This window comes from Lontra canadensis, unplaced genomic scaffold, assembly GCF_010015895.1.
Source record: "Lontra canadensis isolate GAN:19392208 unplaced genomic scaffold, GSC_riverotter_1.0 scaffold52, whole genome shotgun sequence".
NCBI lineage: Eukaryota > Metazoa > Chordata > Mammalia > Carnivora > Mustelidae > Lontra > Lontra canadensis.
The window spans coordinates 5227301-5248337 of NW_022631046.1; positions in this window are offsets into that span (position 1 = coordinate 5227301).

Below are 21037 nucleotides of genomic sequence, written 5' to 3' on the forward strand. Positions count from 1 at the left end.
AGTGCCGCAGTGGGACGCGGGCACTCTTCACCTGAGGCCTCGCCGGAACCATCCTCAGGCCTGCGCCCCTCCAGAGCCTGGGAGCCGGGCCAGCGGGCGGGCGGGCGAGGGCGAGCGCCCCTGGCGAGGACAGGTTCAGGCTGACCGCGCGCCAGCGTACATTTGAGCGGCTCCTCGCCGCGTCTCTGTTCCACTGCGTACTGGACTCGCTGCCTGTCCCAGGTCGTGACGCACGCTCCGAACTACAGAAATGCCTCAGCTTGCTCCCTCCTTGAGAAGGAGAGCCCCCCCCCACCCCGACGGGGGCGGGGCGCCAGTGTTCCTGTCCGTCGGGCCCGAGACACCGGGGATCCCCGCTGCAGCGCCCAAGGGGTTAACGCTGGCGTGCCTTAGGATCCGGGCTTAAAACCCCCATGTTTTCCTTTTGGGTTTGCCTTTTCTCCCTGTACCCAGCCGTTGGCTCTTTTAGTTCACTTTGTAGCATCTCGACACTGCACCCTTCTTTCGTGTGGGTGAAAAATGAAAAAACACGGGGTAATGTGCGGGATTTAGATGCTAAAAGGTAACTTGCTTTGCTCCAAACTAAGAGAGATTTTGCAAGTTAATAAAAAAGAAACTACCTGTAGAGACATCTACTTAGAGAATAAAATGGCTTTTCCTTCCTTCACAAACATGCACACATGGATGTAAAGATTCGTATCTTGCCTTAGACAGCGTGTCCCATCTTCCTCCAATCGCCTCTATTTGAATTAACCATCGACGCTCTTTCAGGAAACTTATAAGTGCAATTTTCAGTATCACTTAATCAAAACAAAGAGATAAAATCTGAAGAGTCACCTCCCTTAACTCCAGGACTGGAAAATGTAATATTTGTAACGTCTTCTTAAAAGCATACAGGCGATGCAGAAGACTTTCTTACGTGTGTTCACTCTCTGGTAGCATTTATTTTGAAATATTATAAAGGCTTAGAAACAAAATACATAAAAAGTGTCATAAGCAAAAAACTCCAGGTTAACCCTGTTAAAGATGGGGGTTTTTTCCATCAATTTATGTATCTTGCCAGGTTAGACATTATCTTTTGAGCTGTGCCCTCGACATGCAAAATTAGCCCTTGGGCAAAATGACACAGTTCTTCCTTTCTTTAATCACTGTTAAGGAATTGGTTGGTGTGGTAGACTAGCCCTTCCTGACACTATTTCAAGACTTCGTAACAGAAGAATAGATTAACTTTTCAAAACGGCTTAGAGAAATTTAAGAATCATTGGCTTTTGTCCAAATTTTCCTCCAAGGAAGTCGTAATAGAAAATTGAATTATGTATCCTACTTTAATCAAGAATTTGACAAAGTAATATATGAATCATCGGTACAGTACACTAGCAAAATGGATAATAGATTAAACTAGAATGTGTTCATTTTGTGGGTTTGTTCCAATTCCAAATAATAAAATATATGCTTTTCAAGTGTTGTGGTCATGAAAAATTACTCAGCATCTTCATTTTAAGATGTGATTTCCAAAGAGTTTTCATTTATGGAGATTATATACATATATATCCTAGAACATATTTATATGCATTTTAATGAAATGTGAGTCATACACACTGATATACTTTCACTGTCATAGTCAAGACGATTGTACTGTGTAACTTGGTTTTTATATTTTCATTCTTCAAATAGCAAAAGAGCCTGAAAACAATACGGAAATAACTGTACACATTACATAAGGAAATTCATTTTTATCTCCGAAAGGTTCATTACCGAGACCACCTTAGTGACATAATTCTCAATGTAAAAATCAAAAAGATATTGCTTAATTAGCACTTCCTAAAAGGGAACTAATTGAATTCAAAGATGCTTCTGTATAAGATATAGCCATATTCTCTAATCTTGGACCTCACTTGTCCCATGGATTTAACTGAACTAAAGATATATCAGTGCATAATAACAATAAAATAATGCAATTTTTGTTGAATACTTTTACAAAGTTCTTTTAATACACTTTGAATATCTGAGTATCTTTTTTTTTTAGTTACAATGCAAAATTTATAAAGGTATTTAAATCCTATGGCAAGTCACTATTTGGGATATTAACATGATTTGAAGATAGGCCATGTTTTCAAAATAGTATATTTTGCAAACTATTAAAGTATATTCCATTTAGTGGAGCAAATCTAAACTATTGATTATTTTCTGATATGTCAATTGAATCAACATGAATTAATCATGTATAATTCATAGAGACGGTTTTCTAAAATCTTTAATGTAATTATGAGTAAAAGGAAACATTAAGATCTTTATCCCCAAGAATTCTGTCACAAGCATCTAGCAGTAGGACAAAATATTTATCAACAGCAGCATGTATTTAAAAGCACATAATTTCTCCAGTTTATACATATATGAATGTATTAGTTCTGAGCATTGCAAAATGCTGGAGAGAATTGACACATATAAAGAGGCAGGAAAGAAGAAATATTAAATGCTTCATAAAAAGTAGTTGTATTTCTCCAGTTTCCATTAACCTGGATCACCAGAGAAAGATGTCGAGAGAAATATTACTTAGCTGAAAACCACAGAGAACTCTTATCTATTAGTAACAAATTAATTACGTTTGCTGAGTTAAACAAAGTATGACTTCGGGTAAGCCTAAAATGAGCATTTTCAAGTCACATAATGGAAAATTTTTATAGGTGAAAAATGCAAAATGGTTAGTTGTCATCATTTGACAGGAGTTATTCAACACCCTGTACTCTTCTAGTTATAAGGCATTTTTTCTACCCCAAATATTATATAATCTAGGTCATAGAGTGTGGTCCTAAATTTAAGTTCCCAAAGATCAAGAAAGGGAAAGCTCATACTTAAATGTTAAGGAGGTTTTCCTAAAAGAGGATTTAGACTTGACTTGTGCCACAAAAGACATATAGGATTTAAATTAATGCAAAAGAAGATGGGCAGGAGAAATGTCCGGAAAAGTACCTGGCAATTAACAAGTTCACCACATCCATTATATTCCTATCCTTTCATTAGCCATGAAACATATATTTACTACCTTTGATATTCTTTACCTCCATATGAGGAGCTCATTTATTTTTCCATTAATAGTGGTGAGTTATGGTGTATCACTGCGCTGTTGTGAGGTCTTGGTGAGATATTTATACAAAGCTCTTAACAGAATGCTTATGCATAGTCAATGCCCAATAAATGTTGTCATTGGTACTCATAAGCATTCATTCTTTATCCCTTACTACTAAATAAATGTACTGCAAATTAAACTGTACTTTTTCACTTTACTTACTTCACTTTGATGAATAGGGGTTTATTATTCTCACATTAGAAGTCCAGAGGTAGGTGATGGTATGACGGATTCAGCTGCCCAACACAGCCATCAAGGATCCACGCTCACAAGTTTCTGCCCCACCATCCCTGGTATGGGCTTACCTCGCTATCGTTTTATGCTAATAGTAAGAAAATCAGCTGGATTTTTTCACATTCAGGGAGAATCTTACATTTCCCAGGTTTTTCAGTGCTTATATTTCTACAGTTTTTCATTGTTGCCCACCTTTTCTTGGACTCTCTTGTTTTTCATGACTTTAGAATGTGCAGAAGCATCACCTGTATGAGCTTAACAGTGCAGATCCCGGGGCCATACCGAGTTTCTGACTAAATCTGTTCAGAGTGGATCCAGTGAAAACACGGTTTGGACAGTTCCTTTAGGTAGTTTTGAAGCACCTTATCATCTTTTTCTCTCCATTGTTACAATGTTCTTTTGTTGTGTCCTTCATTAGTTCTTCCTTCTCTTTCCCTTGCTAGTTCCAATACTAAATTCCTATATTTGAGCATTTTTCTCTATCCTAACTTCTATAGAGCTCACCTATTTTCATGACTTCAGCCCCTTGAAGAAAAGACCAGTGTCGTTCATTCATTTATTCATTAACCAGTAGTTGACCCTGACAAATGCCCTCTTAGCTTACTAAGGTAGGAAAACAAAGAAAATGTCTATTTAAGAGGCATTAGCACCAAGGTGATAGTTCATCTATCCATTTATACAAACTAACAGAACCAGGCACAGAGTTGGTGCTTAAGATAAAAATAGATTGACATGAATGAATAAGCAAGCGAACTATCACCTCTCCAACGATGAATTCTAAATTTATATCCACTGCCTTGCTCTTTTATTCCGGTGACTCCAGGGAACTTCTTTCAGTGTCATTTTTTTTTTCTCTCTTACTGATAGAAATGTTGGAAAGAAGCCAATTTATCAGTCACCAAAAACCAAGCTACTGAAAGTCAATTTTCTGCTTTTTGACTTATGTATTTTTGATGGCAGAGAAAAGGAGGGCATGGGAGATAAGATGAAAATGCTGGGGAGCGGGTGCAGAGGTCAGATGAAGGTAGGATCTAAAGTGGATAGAGGGTATTGCCTTGAAAATAAAAAGAACATCTCTTTCTCTGGTGTAGAAGGAGGCATTAAAAAAAAACTGTGAAGGAAAAGTAAAAATTGAAGTTTAGAGGAAGGATGACATAGGCATATAAATGGCATCCTAATATTCCTTATATAATAGTGCTTATGGTGATCAGCCAGAATTGAGTAAGGCTAAGGACTGGATTGGGAAGATTAAAGAAACTAAAGGATAAGCAAAGGATAGAGAAAATGTTATCCGAGGCCCAAATAAATGTAGAGTATGATTTTACAGCAATTGAGGTTTGCATGATATTCTCTGGTGACTCAGAGTTGGGGTTTCCCATTGCGGTTACAGTTGTTAAGAATTCAAGAGAGTCTGGAACAGAGCTTCTCAGTAGGGATGGACATGGCATTGATATCCACGCTGTATTAGTTCTCTGGTGCTACCCTAACAAATACCACAGCCTGGTTGGCTTAAACAACAAAAATTTGCCTTCTCACAGTGCTGAAGGCCAGAAGGCCAAGATCAAGGTACTTTAAGGATAGGTTTCTGGTGAGGCCTCCCTTCCTGACTTGTAGAAAGCCACCTTCTTGCTGTGTTTTTATATCACATTTCTTCTGTGTGTATACATGCAGAAAAAGATCTTTGAAAAAGAAAAAAAGACCTTTGAAAAAGAAAAAGACCTTTTCCAGTCACTCTAGTCCTATGGGATTAGAGTCCAAACTTAATATCTCATTTAACCTTCATTACCTCCCTAAATGCCTTCTCCAAATCCAATCACATTAGGGGCTACAGCTCCAACAGAGGAATTAGGAAGTGACACAAGTCAATGCATAATACAGACTCATCTGGTATACATTTTTTCAGAATCCCGTCTCAAGGTCCTTCCTCAGATCTACTGGATCAGATTTCCTGTGTTACACAACCCCACTCCTCAAATGCGTGTGTACATGTATGCATGGCAGGGGGTGCATATAGCCAACCAATACTGGGGGAAATACAGCCAACAATGTCAAAATACAGTATAAAACAAGTACAAAAAAAAAAAAAAGAAAAGAATACCAAAAAGTACCAGAAAGAAGAAGAAGAAGAAGAAGAAGAAGAAGAAGAAGGAGAAGGAGAAGGAGAAGGAGAAGGAGAAGGAGAAGGAGAAGGAGAAGGAGAAGAAGAAGAAGAAGCAGCAGCAGCAGCAGCAATAGCAGCAGCAGCAGCAGTGAAACCTACAGTGCTGGGAATACAGACCTCAAAGATAGAATAGCCAGTATATAATAAGCAGATGTCAGCCCATGGGGCTATTCAGCCTGGAAATAAGTCATCAATGTTAGTGTGAAGTTTTAATGAGAGGGGATGTGGCTAGACCTGAGTGAAGCAAGGAACTGGAACTGAACCCTGTGTAAAGCCAAAAATTCTGCCTTCTAGACAGTGATGTGCTAGTACCAGTTCCTACCATCGGCCTTGCTGGGCTTTTCCAAAAACTCCCACATGTACCTATAAGAGAGTGAGTGTTTGGACACCAGCCACGCTGAAGGCATCAACTGCCAAACAGGCTTGCCGTGGGGTCTAGCCAAGAAAAAAGATTTTGTCCTTTCTTTCTCCTCCTTACTCCCCATCCTCAACACTGAAAGAGCCATAGCTTGGAGAAGGGAGAGAAGAGGAGAAATAAAAATGCAAAGAGTCATGGGGAGAAGGAAGTTACCGTTGACTCAGATGGAGAGTCAACTCTGTAACGGTAGTGGGCTACGTTTGTATAGTTGAAAGGTCCACAAAAGTTTTTAAAATCTGCTCCAGATATTATTAAGGAATGTGTATGGTGGATTCATTAGATCACGGTTGAAATTAGTTCGAGGAAAATACCTCATTGAGTTGAGTTGAGGCCATAACTGCGTAGGTGGGCAAATGTCATCAGAAAAAGAATAATCAAGTGAGGGAGTTGAAAGAGAGAAAGCAATTTCAAATCATAGTTAGATGAAATGAAAAATAGCTTAGGTGGTTTTTAAGATATAGGCCTGAGGTGACAGGTAAGGAGTTCTTTTGGGGTAGAGACAGGGATGGAGCACCAACTTTGCAATTTTGGAGATAAAACTGCTAAATTATTATCACCATGAAAACTTGGCAATAAGCCACATCTGGTCAGATGCATCTTCCTAGTTCTACTCTTGCGATCTAAAAATACTTAAATATTTATGAAATTATGGTAATGATGGAGAAACTTCTGGAGACAACTTGACAAAGTAGAAATTCTTTCTACTCTACCTGCCTGGTTATTGTGAGTTTTCTGGTTCCAGACTACCAGCCACATGCAGACCATTTATTTTCCTGCCTTTCTCTTTGTGAACTTATGTCCTCCAGGTTCTCACTCTTTGCCCTGAACTCCAGTAACTCTGTCCTCTTAATCTGCTGCTTGCCTACTAATTTCTGACCCAATGAATAGACTTACTTCTTCCATCTATTTATACTCACTTCTGCTTGCTTGTTGCTTAGTTTCTGACCTCATCGGCTCATCCTGAACTTTAATTATGCCCGTTTCAGAAAAAAAAAAAAATGTCCTAATGGCTAATTCCCTCGTCTTGTCAAAATTCCCTATTTCTGGGCAATTTTGGCTTTCCCAGTTCCAAATTCTAACCCCTTTTTTTGCTTTGCTGCTATCATACATAATCCCAGCATTTAGAGTTCAGTGTGTTTGTCCACTATCATTTTATTTCTTATTTTATTCATCTAATTTTTTTTTTTACATTTCTCAAATGCCTTGTTTCAATGCAAGCTATATGAGTTCACACCACCACTGAACAAAGAGTTTATCAGAGCAAACTTGTTTTTCCCAAGTAATTGTACCTTGTTTATAGGACTACAAGATCATGTCTACACTAAATGTGCCAAAAGAGGATCAGGATTTAATAATTTTGATTTGGTCATGTTAAATCCCTTTTGAGCTATCATTATTCTACTGATACAATAGCATTCATATATGACTTGTATTCATGATAATATTTTGTGGGGTAGTTCTAGTCTAACTACAGATTGTAACATTTTTATTTCTCCCATTTTCTTAAATATGGTGTATCTTTGTTTTCCATCACCATGTTAATGCTTATTTTCCATACATCTTGCTATCCCTTTCAGTGATACATATTATCATTATCCTTTATAATTCCTTTCATGTCTTTAAAGATAAAATGCTAGATATTTAATAGCTTCATATTCCTCCTGTTTTGAGCCTTAGTCATCTTTTCCCAGATATTTGGAACCTTATCCATTACTATTATAAACAGAAAAATAATAAAGCTGCCTCTCACATTTAACTCTTTCTAATCTGCAAGAATTCAAACAGAAAACCAGATGTAGTGTGATATAAGTGTGTATACTCCTATTATTTTTTTTGCCTAATATCTCCCACATTGGACATTTACCATTAGATTTTTTAAATACTAGGTATAGATAATTACCTACATCTATCTTTCTTTCTTTCTTTTCTCCTTTCTTCCTTTCTCTCTTTCTTTTAAAGTAGACTCCACAGGGGCCCCAGGGTGGCTCAGTAGGTTAATATAAACCAAATAAATAAATAAAATGTTAAAAATAAAGTAGGCTCCACACCCAGCATGGAGCCCAATGTGGGGCTTGAACTCATGACCCTGAGATCAAGACCTGACCTAAGATCAAGCAGGAAACTTAACTAAGAGAGACACCCTGGTTCCCCTGTATATTTCTTTCTAATTCAAACAATAAGGATAAGTACAGTATAAAAAGTGAAAGAGGGCACCTGGGTGGCTCAGTCGATTAAGCGTCTGCCTTTGAGTCAAGTCATGATCCCAGGGTCCTGGGATCTAGCCCCCCATCGGCTTCTTGCTCAGGGAAGAACCTGCTTCTCCCCTTCCTTTGCCTCTCCCCCCCCAAATAAATAAATAAAATCTTTTTTTTTTAAAGTGAAAAATTGTGTAATCACACCCCGATATAACCAGTGTAAAAGGTTATATGATTTGTTCCAAGTAGTTCTTGCTGTGAGGGCATAAAAGGAAGTAGAGGATATGGTGCCTGGACTTAGGGAATACGGATGTCTAGTAGCCTTGACAAGTTACGGAAATAGCAAGAAAAACAATTCTGAAGAAATATATAAACATGTGATGGTATAGTACATACTGCATGATTTCGTGCTGAGGGAATTAAAATTCACTGGGAAGATTATTATAAGAAAGATTACTCTTAAACTTGGCTTTGAGGAGGAGGTAATATAACATTTAGTAAAAGCCCAAGTTTTGATGTAAGGCAGGCCTGGATTCAAGCCCCAGTTCTGAATTTTACTGGCTGTGTGATCTTGGGCAAGTTCCTTAACTGCTCTGATTCTTTAGTTTTTCCCCTATGTAAAACTACATAGGGGACAATCTACATGGGTGACAAACTACATTGTGGACGATTTTTAGTGTTGCCATGAGAATGAAATTAAATTGCTTAGTTTCTTATGGCATTCATTCGATGAACAGGTGTTAAATATTCTTCATTGTCCCATATAATCTGCTACACTTTCTATTAAGTCTTCATATTCTCTAGGGCATGCAAAAATAATACAATTGACTAGAAACTGTAGAAAATATAGTTAAATTTTATACAGCTTCAAAAGAATTTTTAAATTTTATAACCCATATTCATCATTAAAGAGGAACATTTAAAAATGTAAAGAATTTTAAAGTGGTAAAGGAGTTGAGATTTAGGTTTCATTTATGTGACTTATATACTAGTTAAACAAATAACTCAGATGATTTTTTTGGATCCTACAGAATCCTTCCATGCTTAGAAGATTGCCACCATTTGTTACACTCAGGCCAAATCAATGGCTGTACAGTCATGGCAAGAACACTGGTAAGTGTTTCTGGGTAATGATTAAGCAAAGATATATGGTCATTCCCTGAAAACAAAGACAAGCAATTCTTTAAGAAAGCTTAAAATGACCACTGAACTCTGAACAGGGGCCGAAATAATGAACACCAAGCTACCTCCTCAACAAGAAATGTTATCCCGGCCGTGCAGCTGCGAGCTAATTAAAAAGCCCAGACCGCTGTGCTGAACTTTAGTACTGCATTTACGGAATTAATTCAGAGGACGTGTTATTAAAGTCTGGGGTTTATCAGAAGAAGGCAGCCTCTTTTTTTGAGCAGCATTTAAAAAATTAACATACTGGATAAGCTGCTTATAGATGGAGGCTATGAGATCCTTCGTATAGAGGCAAAAACTAAGCCACAAATTTCTAAGCAAAATAATGAGGCTATTGCCCTCTGACATTAAATCCAAAAATAGCACTGTAGAAACCCTGAGAGCACTTTCAATAATAAATTTATACTCTATATGATGATTTCTAAGATTCTGAAAGACAGATTGATGACTGCTAATGCACTGGGAGTTAACAGTTAGATATACATGTAAAATATGTAGCAATGCTGTACTTCATTAACTCAGAAATAAATCAGTAATAATTGGAATTTGTAAGGAAAGAATAGTTTAATTAAATATTTTACTGTGAAGTAAAATACTTTCTAATTAATCTTCATAACTGGGCTTTAAAATGTATATCTAGAAACCTAAATAATAAACAGAAGTACTACTTTATCAGTAAATTCTAGAAGCTGTCATTACTTAAGTTATTACATGTGGCCAGTCAGGGTAGAAGTAAGGTATAGAGACATTTAATGACCGGAAACGTTTTGGAGGCCATAAAATCTGTTACATCATTTCAGGCACCTTATTGTTGGGATTTAAGAAGACATGTAGCAAGTCAGTGAATTCATTACAACCCTATCCGCTCAGGTCGAAAACAGAGAGAGAACACTTACTTTACATTACTTTCAGCACTATAACAAAATAACAGCTTTTAAGTAGCTGAATAGTTTGTGTATCTGTGATGTAGCAGGTAGAACTCATTCTGAAAAAAATCAACAGCAGCCTAAGTAGATGCTTCACACTGATAAATAAATCCCCATATTATATATACTCTATTTATAAATTCATTTGATGCTTAACAGATTAAGGAAAGCAGGGGGAAAATGTAAGGGAAATTTTCTACATATCTTTTAAAAATTATTTTTATATGGACCATATCTTCTTTATCCATTTGTCCGTTGAAGGGCATCTTGGTTCTTTCCACAGTTTGGCAATTGTGGCCATTGCTGCTATGAACATTGAGATATAGATGGCCCTTCTTTTCACTACATCTGTGTCTTTGGGGTAAATACCCAGTAGTGCAATTGCAAGGTCATAAGATAGCTCTATTTTTAATTTCTTAAGGAATCTCCACACTGTTTTCCAAAGTGGCTGCACCAAGTTGCATTCCCACCAGCAGTGTAAGAGGTTTCCCCTCTCTCCACATCCTCTCCAACACTTGTTGTTTTCTGTCTTGTTAATTTTGGCCATTCTAACTGGTGTAAGATAGTATCTCAGCATGGTTTTGACTTGAATCTCCCTGATGACTAATGCTGGTGAACATTTTTTCATGTGTCTGTTAGCCATCTGTATGTCTTCTTTGGAGAAGTGTCTGTTCATGTCTTCTGCCCATTTTTGGACATGATTATCTGTTTTTTGAGTGTTGTGTTTGAGGAGTTCTTTATAGATCTTGCATATCAGCCCTTCGTCTGTAGCGTCCATCAGGAAGGATGAATACACAACTTTTGTATCAACACGGATTTTTAGAAATTAACTTAGCCATAGGAGACAAGAGTAGAAGCCTCTCCAGGTAGGAAGAATAACAGATACAAAGATAGGGAAGTATGAGGAAATGCTAGCTCTTTACAAACTACAGGTTATTCATAACGGCTGGAGTGTGGAATACAACTGAAAGGTGGATATGAGAATGAGGGTGGAGAGAATGAGGTTGGCTGGCATCAGAGTCTTTAATATAGTGCCAAGAAGTCTGGTTTTAAGCAGTGGATGAGAGGATCAGATTTGTGTTCTAAGAAGTTACTCTGACAGCATTGCGAATTAATCATTGCAAGGAATGGGGACAACTCTCCCAGAAGGCTGGGCCATTTCAGGAACACAAGTGGAAGTGATGAGAACATAAATGAGGGAAGTGGTCCTGGGGGGTGGAGGTGAGGGGAAATATTAAGGGATTGGACTCTATAGGATTCCAAAGTCAATTAAATTGGAGGGGAAAAAAAATAATTCAAACTCATTCCCAGTTAGGCTTGGAATGCATCTGCTTACAAAACAGTGAGTTCTGGAGCACGTGGGTGGCTCAGTGTGTTAAAGCCTCTCCTTTGGCTCAGGTCATGATCCCAGGGTCCTGGGATTGAGCCCCGCATTGGGCTCTCTGCTTGGTGGGGAGCCTGCTTCCCACCCCCCTTCTCTGCCTGCCTCTCTGCCTACTTGTGATCTCTGTCTGTCAAAAAAATAAATTAAATAAAATTAAAATTAAAAAAAAAAACAACCTGTGAGTTCCTCATCTCTAGAAATGAGAATTCTTAAAGCAAAATCTGCATGATTATGTCAGAGATTTTTGCACTCAGTGGAAACTTGGAATTCCGTGATCTCTAAGGACCCTTATAATTCTAAGAAAAGTCCTATTTATATTTGTATTACTAGAAAGTTAAACTATCAGCGCATCATGTTCAATGAATAATTTCTCTAAAAATGAAATCTATAGGTTCCTCATATTTCTTTAGTAACTTATACAGGCCCATGGGGCTTTTTCAATAATCCTGTAGATATAAGTTCTCATCTAGACAAGAGTAGCCATGTAGACAGATTGTCATAAGATGTTAAATTAAATTTTAAAAGGTACAAATGTATGTCTTTGTCTCTTTCTGTCTCACACACATATACATATGTACATAAAACAAATTTGAAAGTTCTATGTATATAAAAGTTTCTATAGCATATACATATGGTTCTAATAATCACTCTACGTGAACCACTCCAAAGATTTAGATAAAAATATATTGTGGATTTGATATAAATCTCTGTAGATTAAAGCATTTACTCCATCTAAAGCTGAAAGTTGTCGAAGTCAATCTCCATTAATGGTGATTCGAAAGAATTGATCTGGAAAGGAGCCAAACTGCAGAATTACTTTCCAAAAAGAAACAAAGCCTTCATAATAAATACACAAAACACATCTCTGGCAGTGAAAATAATTGAGGCCAAAATGGCCAATTCAGTGAGTAAGATAAAAAGACAAAAATTATCAAACTCCTGGGATGGGTAAAATAATAATAATAATAATAATATATTATGGGTAAAAAAAAGAATAATAATAAGATAAACTTATCTCAAAAAACAAAAAGAAAATATGAAACTTTTATTCTCTTTGCACCAAACTCTTAGACAATATTAGGAAGAACTATTTGGGGTGCCTTCCCATTCCTGTCTACTGACCTTTCTGTATCATCTTTTGCATCCAAAACCCTTCTGTGCTGCCCAGACCCCTTCTTACTGGTTCTCCATCCTGGCTTCATTTACCAACAGACCTAGGGTCTTCCTTTCCACCTCTAAACCGAAAGCGATAAGTGATGGTGTGAACCGTACACACCTCAGTAAGTAGGAGACAGTTTTGGTCAGAGAACAGGCACCCCTTTGGGTGGGTCTCAAATCATAGAACACACAAAGAGCCGCGGACATTTACATTCATAACACTTCCCTTCCAAAACCGCCTGCTCTGCTATTACACTTGAGCTGCCATTCATTATTTGCCCTTGTGCAAATGTGTGTCACTCTTCTGGCCCCCCAAAAGAAGAAAAACAACAACAACAGCAGAACCCCGCCAGGATGTGTAGCAATCAGCCAGTCTGCATTCTTGCCACAATGATGACTCAGGGTATGGATACACATGTGACTTTCAGACTTTCCTCCCTGTAGCTTTCCCACTGTATCTCATTTAGCACGTGAGCTCATCACAAAAATTCTTAGTGCAATCATTTGTAAAATTTTCCGTGACTGTAAAGAGTCATAGAGTTTTACAGCATTTGAATACCATCCATGAAAAAAAGCCCACTTTCTTTTGATTTTTATTTTCTTGTTTGGCCGCCGCACTTGGTGGTAGTGACTTAATGGGCAAAGGGTAAACCATTATCCCTTTAATTTGTCTCCACTGGTTAATTGATAGGAGGCTTTTAGAAATGCACTTATTGTATAATTAACAGAGATCTGTGCCACCTTTGTAAGTCACTGGCCATAGAAGTCTTCGTTTCCTAATTGCCCGTCCCCCAACCTAACACTGTGTCAACAGCGCAATTTCACCTTCAGAGACTCCTTTCTCAGAGCCTAAGCAGTGTCCTCCGTCATCCATGTATCCTCCTCAGGTTATCTCTGAAATCTGTTCTCTTCAAGATCCCAGGGCTTCTGCTGGTCTCCCCATTTGTAAAAAATAGCTTCAGAATTTTCAAGAAGATTGGAATAATCAGACTTTGTTCCCTGCCCATTTCTCTTACTTCTACAATTATATCTTACGGCTTTAGAGTATATCTTCCTACTCTAGGATACAAAACCCCAGTTCCGGTCTTCAAATGAGGTGCTTATAAATATAGTATTATTAGAGTTGAAGAATGTTTTCATCTTTTGTGTTTGCCATGTGTTAGTCCAGGCTCTATGCTAAATTATTCTGCACTTGACCTCCAGCTACTGTTCCCTCTTCTTTCTTCTGTTAGTTACAAGCTTTTCCCATAGGTTACTGCAAGCTATCCTACTTCTTCTCTACTCTAATGGTGCATTTATGTTCTATATACTTGGGTTGTATGCTTGCACTCAAGCTTATTTCTCAAAGTTTTTCAGAGAATATGGAATTTGAGCATGGGAAATGCAATCGATATTCTTTGTTATTTGTCAGGCAAGTAGCTAATGTAAGCCTTAAAATAGTAGTGTAAATTATTATACGTAACAGTCATAAGTGGCTGGATGCCAATCTTGTGCTTTTAGCTGTAGAGAAGAAAATTTTCTTACAAAACTGTGACTATAGACTATTGGTAATAAAATACATTCATGCAAAGCATCATGGTAAGATTGCAAAAGTTAGAAATGTTGATGCCCTTAATACCACAATTCCCTCCCCATCCCATGATACTTTAGTAGAACATGGAACTGGATACTAAATCTAGAACATTTTTCTTTCCAATATTATTTTATAGGCCATTCTCATTCTAATTTTAACTAAAAAGTCAGCCTTTTCTAAAACTATTTCTATTGCCTATGAAAAATTGTGTTGACAGCTCCCTACTACTTTGTCAGTGGCAACCTTGCTTTTGTTAGAATCGATCCTATTGTCCACACTAGATAGGGCAGAAATGGCACCAGCTAAGGGAGACAGATAGATCTAAATTTCTGGAATATCTCTCTCTCTCTCTCTCTTTTTTTTTCCTCTTGGTATAAATATTTAATTATGCCAGAAGAAATTCTGAAAAATTGTGACATACGATGGGATTGATTCCCCTATAAGTAGGGCACTCGTTATGTAGCTGAGAAAGGAACTAACACTTTTAAAGTCTAAGTGATGGCTCTATTCTAGGTACTTTAAAATATTCACTTTTATCTTCACTGTATCCTACAAACTGATATCACCAGTCCTATTTTACAGATGAGTAACGAGGTTAAATAACTCACCCAGAGTTACAGTTATTACTAGGAAGAGGTAGGGTTATGACATGGCTGATTCTAAAACTCACGCCCCTTTCTCTTTCTTAAAATAGTTCCTTCCAGCTCATTCTTAGGGAGAAATATCAGCCTTGAGATACATTATGATGCCTGCTTCAAGAGGCGTATAGTTTGAGGGTTAAGAATGTGGGCTCTGGAGTTGAACTACCTGTTCCTATCACTCCCTAATTGGGTAATTTTGACCAATTACTTGATGTCTCTGTGTCTCGGCTTATTCATCTGTAAAATGGGGGTGATTACAGTAATATCCACTCAGATGGGTGGTTTGTGTGGACTAAATAAGAGTGCATATAACATGCTCAGCAGAGTGGTCGATATACTGCAAGTTTTAGTAGATATGATTTTCCAAGAGTTTGAACTTTCTGTGGGTAGAGAAAACAATTCTGGGTAGTAATTTCTTCTCATCTTGGCTACTTATGTCTGGTTCATTTAGCAATCAGTGTTTTGTTTTAGATCCCACCCAATTTTACGTAGTAATTTTTTCCCTTCATGCAATACAGAAGATGAAAACATGGCCATAAATTCCTTGCTAAGCCTGTCTTTGAGAGATGGAGTCTAATTCTCCTTCTCTTGAACACAGGTGAGACTTAGCAACATGCTTGGTGAATAGAATATGACAGGGTGGGACTTCTGAAACTAAGTACAAAGAAGTCTGGCATCTTCTGCCTGTACCTCCTTCAATGCTCACTTTGGAACCTCTCAACTAGCAAGGAAGAAGTCTGACTGCCTTGGCACCACCATGTTGGAGAGGTCATGTGTAGGCATGCTGGTCATCATGCCCAACATAAGCCCAATCTTCCAGTCATCCCTGCCAAGGAGTCAGAAGTGTGAGAAAAGCTGTCTTAGATACCCCAGCCCAATGCAACCACCTGCTGAATATCACTGAGGCTCCTCAGTTACCAGAAGAATCTCCCAGCTGAGCCCTGCCCTAATTCCTGAGCCATACAATCACAAAGTCACACAATAAGAGGATTGTTGTTTTAAGCCACTAAGTTTGGGGGTAATTTATTACATAGCAATGTGTAGCTGAAATATGCATATATTTATCTGAAAAGAAACTATTGTATCAGCGCTATTCTGGGCACTGGAGGATGCATCTGTGAAAAACCCAGGCAAGGCTGCTACTCTCATGAAGGTTATGTCCTACTGAGGGAGACATACAATAAAATGCAAACAGGTAAGTACATATATAATTTCAATATATATGTAAACACTATGAAATAAAAAAGAAGGAAAAGGCAGAGACTGACAGGGGAAGGTGGTTGTGGATATTTAGGTAGACTGATTAAGAAGGGGCTCTCTGAGGACGGTTCATTCGAACGGAAATTTGAAGTCTTAAAATGATGCATTCACTCACTCACTCTCTCCCTATTCAATAAATAGGTAATGGTTAACCAGTACTTTGTGTTAGGCACTGTGCTAAGTGCTGAATAAGACAATCCTATCGTCTTGTGAGGCAAACAGACATGGAGGGCTACTAATGGCATCACATGAATATGGTGCCAAAGAGAGATACATGTGGAGTTTGGGAGGCAGAGGAAGATAGAATACTTTTTTAAGTAATATGTTTTTTCAAAGGAGTCAACTGTGGAAGCTGAATACTTATTCAAATAATGCTTATTTAAATGTGCTATTGCTCAAAATACATCAGGAGTTTCCCTTTCGCTATTGTGCACATATGAACACAGTGCCTGGCCCATAGACATGGTAGGAAATATTTGTTGAATTAAAATTGTTTTAAGATACAGATATAAGTCATGTAAGAATCTTTCTTGCTACTTGCTACTCTTCTCTTTTGAGCCAAAGTGATTTTATACAATATGATCATTCATTCCCCTTATTCATCAGACTTGGCCCTGAATTTTGTTTTGTTCCCCCCATCACATTTATCCTGAAACATGGAAGGTTTCCCAATACTGAGGATATTCAAAAGAATATCTTGTTCACTTTTTAAAGGATGGCCCAAAAAGGAATGTTGAATATATTTTTAGCAATAATAGAAGCAGAGCCAGCATGAGTTCAGGGCCTCCTGAGGTGACTCATTTGAAAGAAGCATCATTCATTTGGATGTTTAAGTGATGCTGGTTTTTTTTTTAAGAAGCAATTGTATTACTTTATAATCAGGCCATGTTCTTGTGGATGTTTATTAAGTTGAGCCCGATTTCATTTGTGCCCATGTTTTCAATTATCTTTGTTTCCATAGATTCTCTCAAATATGTCTTCTATGTCAAACTATGGTTTCCTACCCCTAGACCCGAAAGTTTCTCCAGCCTAAAACTCTGTTTCTATTAAGCTTAGCTAATGTTCTAGTCTTCTGAAACATTTACTTCTCTTTTAATCGCTACTTAATGAATGGTATTATCATAAATCTAGCTGTAGAAGTCCTCTCGAACACCTTCTGCTTCCTCAACTTTCATAACCGATCCCTCAACAAATCTTGTTGATTTTACTTTAAAAGTATATCTTGAATTTCCAATCACCTTCTTCCACTGCAGTTTCTTTGATTCGGGATTTTATTAGTTTTTTGTTTTGTTTATTTTTGTTTCTGTTTTGCCAGAGTATTATCCCTTATGCTTGAAATGCTCTTACCCACCTTGACTACCTGGTGAACACATTTTTTTAAGGCTAAACTCACCTTTTTTATATTCCTTAGCATCTTGTTCATGCTTCTGTAGTATCCTTAGCCACAATGCAGTATTACTCATTTATGTTAGGCCTGTCTTCAATTTCCTTTCTTCACAGTATTCCATTTATCCATTTGAATGTGTATATTAAACATGGGGCAGACAGTTGCTAGATCCTGCTATGCAAAAGCAGACATGATCTTAGACCTTGTGGGGCATATAATATAGTGAGGGAGATGGACAATAAAAGAAATAATTATAGTAATGTACAATGAACATAATGATAGGTAGATGACAGGCAGCCATGAAAATATATGATATAATTACAGAGAGAGTTAGAAAAAGGGTTTCCTGAGGCAATAGCATTTAATCTGAAACCTGAAAGATGACTTAGAGTCAACGAGATTTAGGGATGGGAAAGTGGGACTAGAGGAGAGACTATTCCATTCAGAGCAGATAGCACGTGCAAAGACCCAGGGGTCAGAGAGAAAGGCTACTGAAGGAACTGAAAAAAAAATACTATAAGGCTATCAATAAACATTTATTAAGTGAGTACTGTCTGGGGACCGAGTCCCTGTGTGATGTTGTCCATGTGTGATGCTGAGTTTTCTGAAGAACAAAAAATGCTTTTTAGTTTAATTGTACAGAAAACTTTTATAATAGTTTGTGGACTTCCCTGCATTCTTAAACAGAAACCACCTAATTTCTCTTTTTTAGACAATTCAAGATAATCAGTAATAATTTTAGTAATTGCATTGATGTAATAGTCATTGCTAGTTGCCTCTATTCATATCCATTCCAACCTCTCTTCTCCCCTGTTAACAAAACCTTATTTGATCGGGGTGGCAAAGTGCTCTCTCCAGGCGATAGACAGGGATTGTTCTAGAGTTGCTCTATCCAATATGGGAATTAGCTACTGAACACTAGGGCTACTACTGAGTCTGGTCCAAATTGATGTGCTCTGAGTATCAAATATATACCTAGTTTCATTTGCTGTGAAATCTTGCTTTGTGAAATATCTCTGTTAATCATCACACAAAACCACCATTTCCTTAGCATATAATATGGTAAACATTGATCTGGTATAATTTCCTCATTTTACAGATTACAGTGTTAAATCTTAGAGAAATTCCCTGATTTGCTCAAAGACTAAAACCTACTTAGCCACATGATTGCAGGGTGTAGGCTGCTGTCCTCAAAGATAAGGGAGAAACTCTGGGACAAGCGTCCCCCAGGGATATCGATGAGCAGTTAGAAGATACACCAGCATATTCTAGGTAAGAAGAGGTATCAATCCTTCCGGAGGTTTGAAGCAGTTGAAAGAAGGGGGACACTGGGTGAACCTTCTGAGATCCATGGCGTTCAGGTTCTGAGACGCTGTGTGCTGCCTGTGAGTTTGGGCTGTGGCCAGTTGAAAGAGCCTATGAGAGCAGAATTTTCTCACCACGTAATCTCCTACTCCGTTACCCTCCCAAATCCTACAGCTTTTCATCTAGGTGTCACAAGAGAAGCTTTTAAAAATAAAAGCACCAGACGAGAAATAAGGGTCTGCGACATGAAGGAGACAGTATCACTTTGTTCAACAGCCATCGGAAATCAGTTTGAACTCTTCAGATCTAATCACATGGAGAGACTTCACCCACAGTCTGATGAAAGATTCAACCAGTGTGAAATGTTGGAATACGAGATATCTATGAGTTAGGACACACAGACCTTCTAGGACCCATTTCGTGGCTGGAACTTTACTTAAAAATAGAGAGAGTCCATTGAGTTGATCTAATTGTGCTTCCTCTTTCCTTGGAATAATGGCCCTGGAGAGCAGGAGGAATAAATAAATGTTTCCAGGGTTTAGCAACTGGGTGGCTCAGTGGGTTAAGCATCTGCCTTCGGTTCTGGTCATGACCCTGGGGTCCTGGGACGGAGACCCGGGCCAAGCTCCCTGCTCAGCGGGAAGACTGCTTCTTGCTTTCCCACTGCAGCTCCTCTGCCCACCTCCCCCCACCCATCCTGGCTTGTGCTCTCTCTCTCTCAAATAAATACATAAAATCCTGAAAAAAAAAAAAAAGTACACCCATTTAAGCTCCTGGACCTCTCAACCTTCCCACCTTTCCTGGCTCATGCTGCCTCCCCAGTGACCGATGTTTGCTCCTGTTGCCGCTCCCATTCCCAACTAGCTCTGGTCCTTCCCCCTCTCCCCTCACCCAGCTTCTCTCAGGGGTGTGGAGGGGTCCCTCCTTACTACTGCTCATAGCTCTGCTCTGAACCCCAGTGTAGCCTGATTCTTAGCTTATGAGCAGTTCTACAAAAGAATCTGGGGGTGTTTCCTAGAGACTGGGAGGAAGTAAATTGGAATGACATAACCCTATGTCTTTCTAAAAGAGTTTTCTTCCTCACTTCTATTAAAGGGTATCACAGGACGGATTTTAGACATTTTGACCTTTTCCTACTTTAGGTTAGCAATGGCTGTGTAATAATAAGAAAGTGCTTAATATGACTGAACTGTACCTTTCAAAATGATTAACCTAGTGAATTGTGTGTTATGTGGATTTATCACAGTAAAATTTCAAAAACCCAACAAAAGTAAAAAATGAAAACATAACTTTAAAAAGATATATAAGTAAACAACAACAACAAAAATCTTTGCCTCAAGTGGAGCATATAATCCAGCAGGGAGAGCCAGACAACATATAAATAAATTATTCATCTGTTAGAAGGTGATAAGCACTATAGACACAAAAAGTAGAACAGGGTAAGGGCGGTTAGGCAACATGAAGTGGGTTGCTATTTTAAGTAGGAACGTCAGAGTAGGCTTTTAGTAAGGAAGTGACTTGAGCAGAGATGTGGATGATGGAATCAGCCACATGAATATCTGGGGAAAAAACATTCCAGGGCAGCGGGAACAGGCAATGCAAATGTCCCAGGTTGGGAGCACAGCTGGTATGTTGAAGGGACCACGAGGAAGCCAGCCAGTGTGTCTAGGACAGTGTGGGTGGGTGGGGTGGTGGGAGACAGTAGGAGTTGAGGCCACGGAAGTGAGGGGACATCTGATCACATATGTTCTTGAGACTATTGGAAGGACTTTGGTTTTTACTCTGAGGGAAATGGAAAGCACTGCAAGATTTTAAGGAGAGGAATGACATGATGTAGCATATTTAAAAGGAGAACTCGATAGAGAGCAGATGAAAGAGGGCAGGAGAAGATGCAAAGAGACTTTGAGGGAGCCCCTGTTTTAGTGTCTGGGTGGGAGGGGATGGTGGCTTCGGTCAGAGAGGCTGGACCTTTAGAAGTATTTTAAAGTGAGAGCCAACAGAATTTCTTGCAGGAGCAGAGGTGGAGTGGAGAAAAGAGGAGTCAAGGATGATTCCAACATGTTTGATCTGAGCACCTGGACAG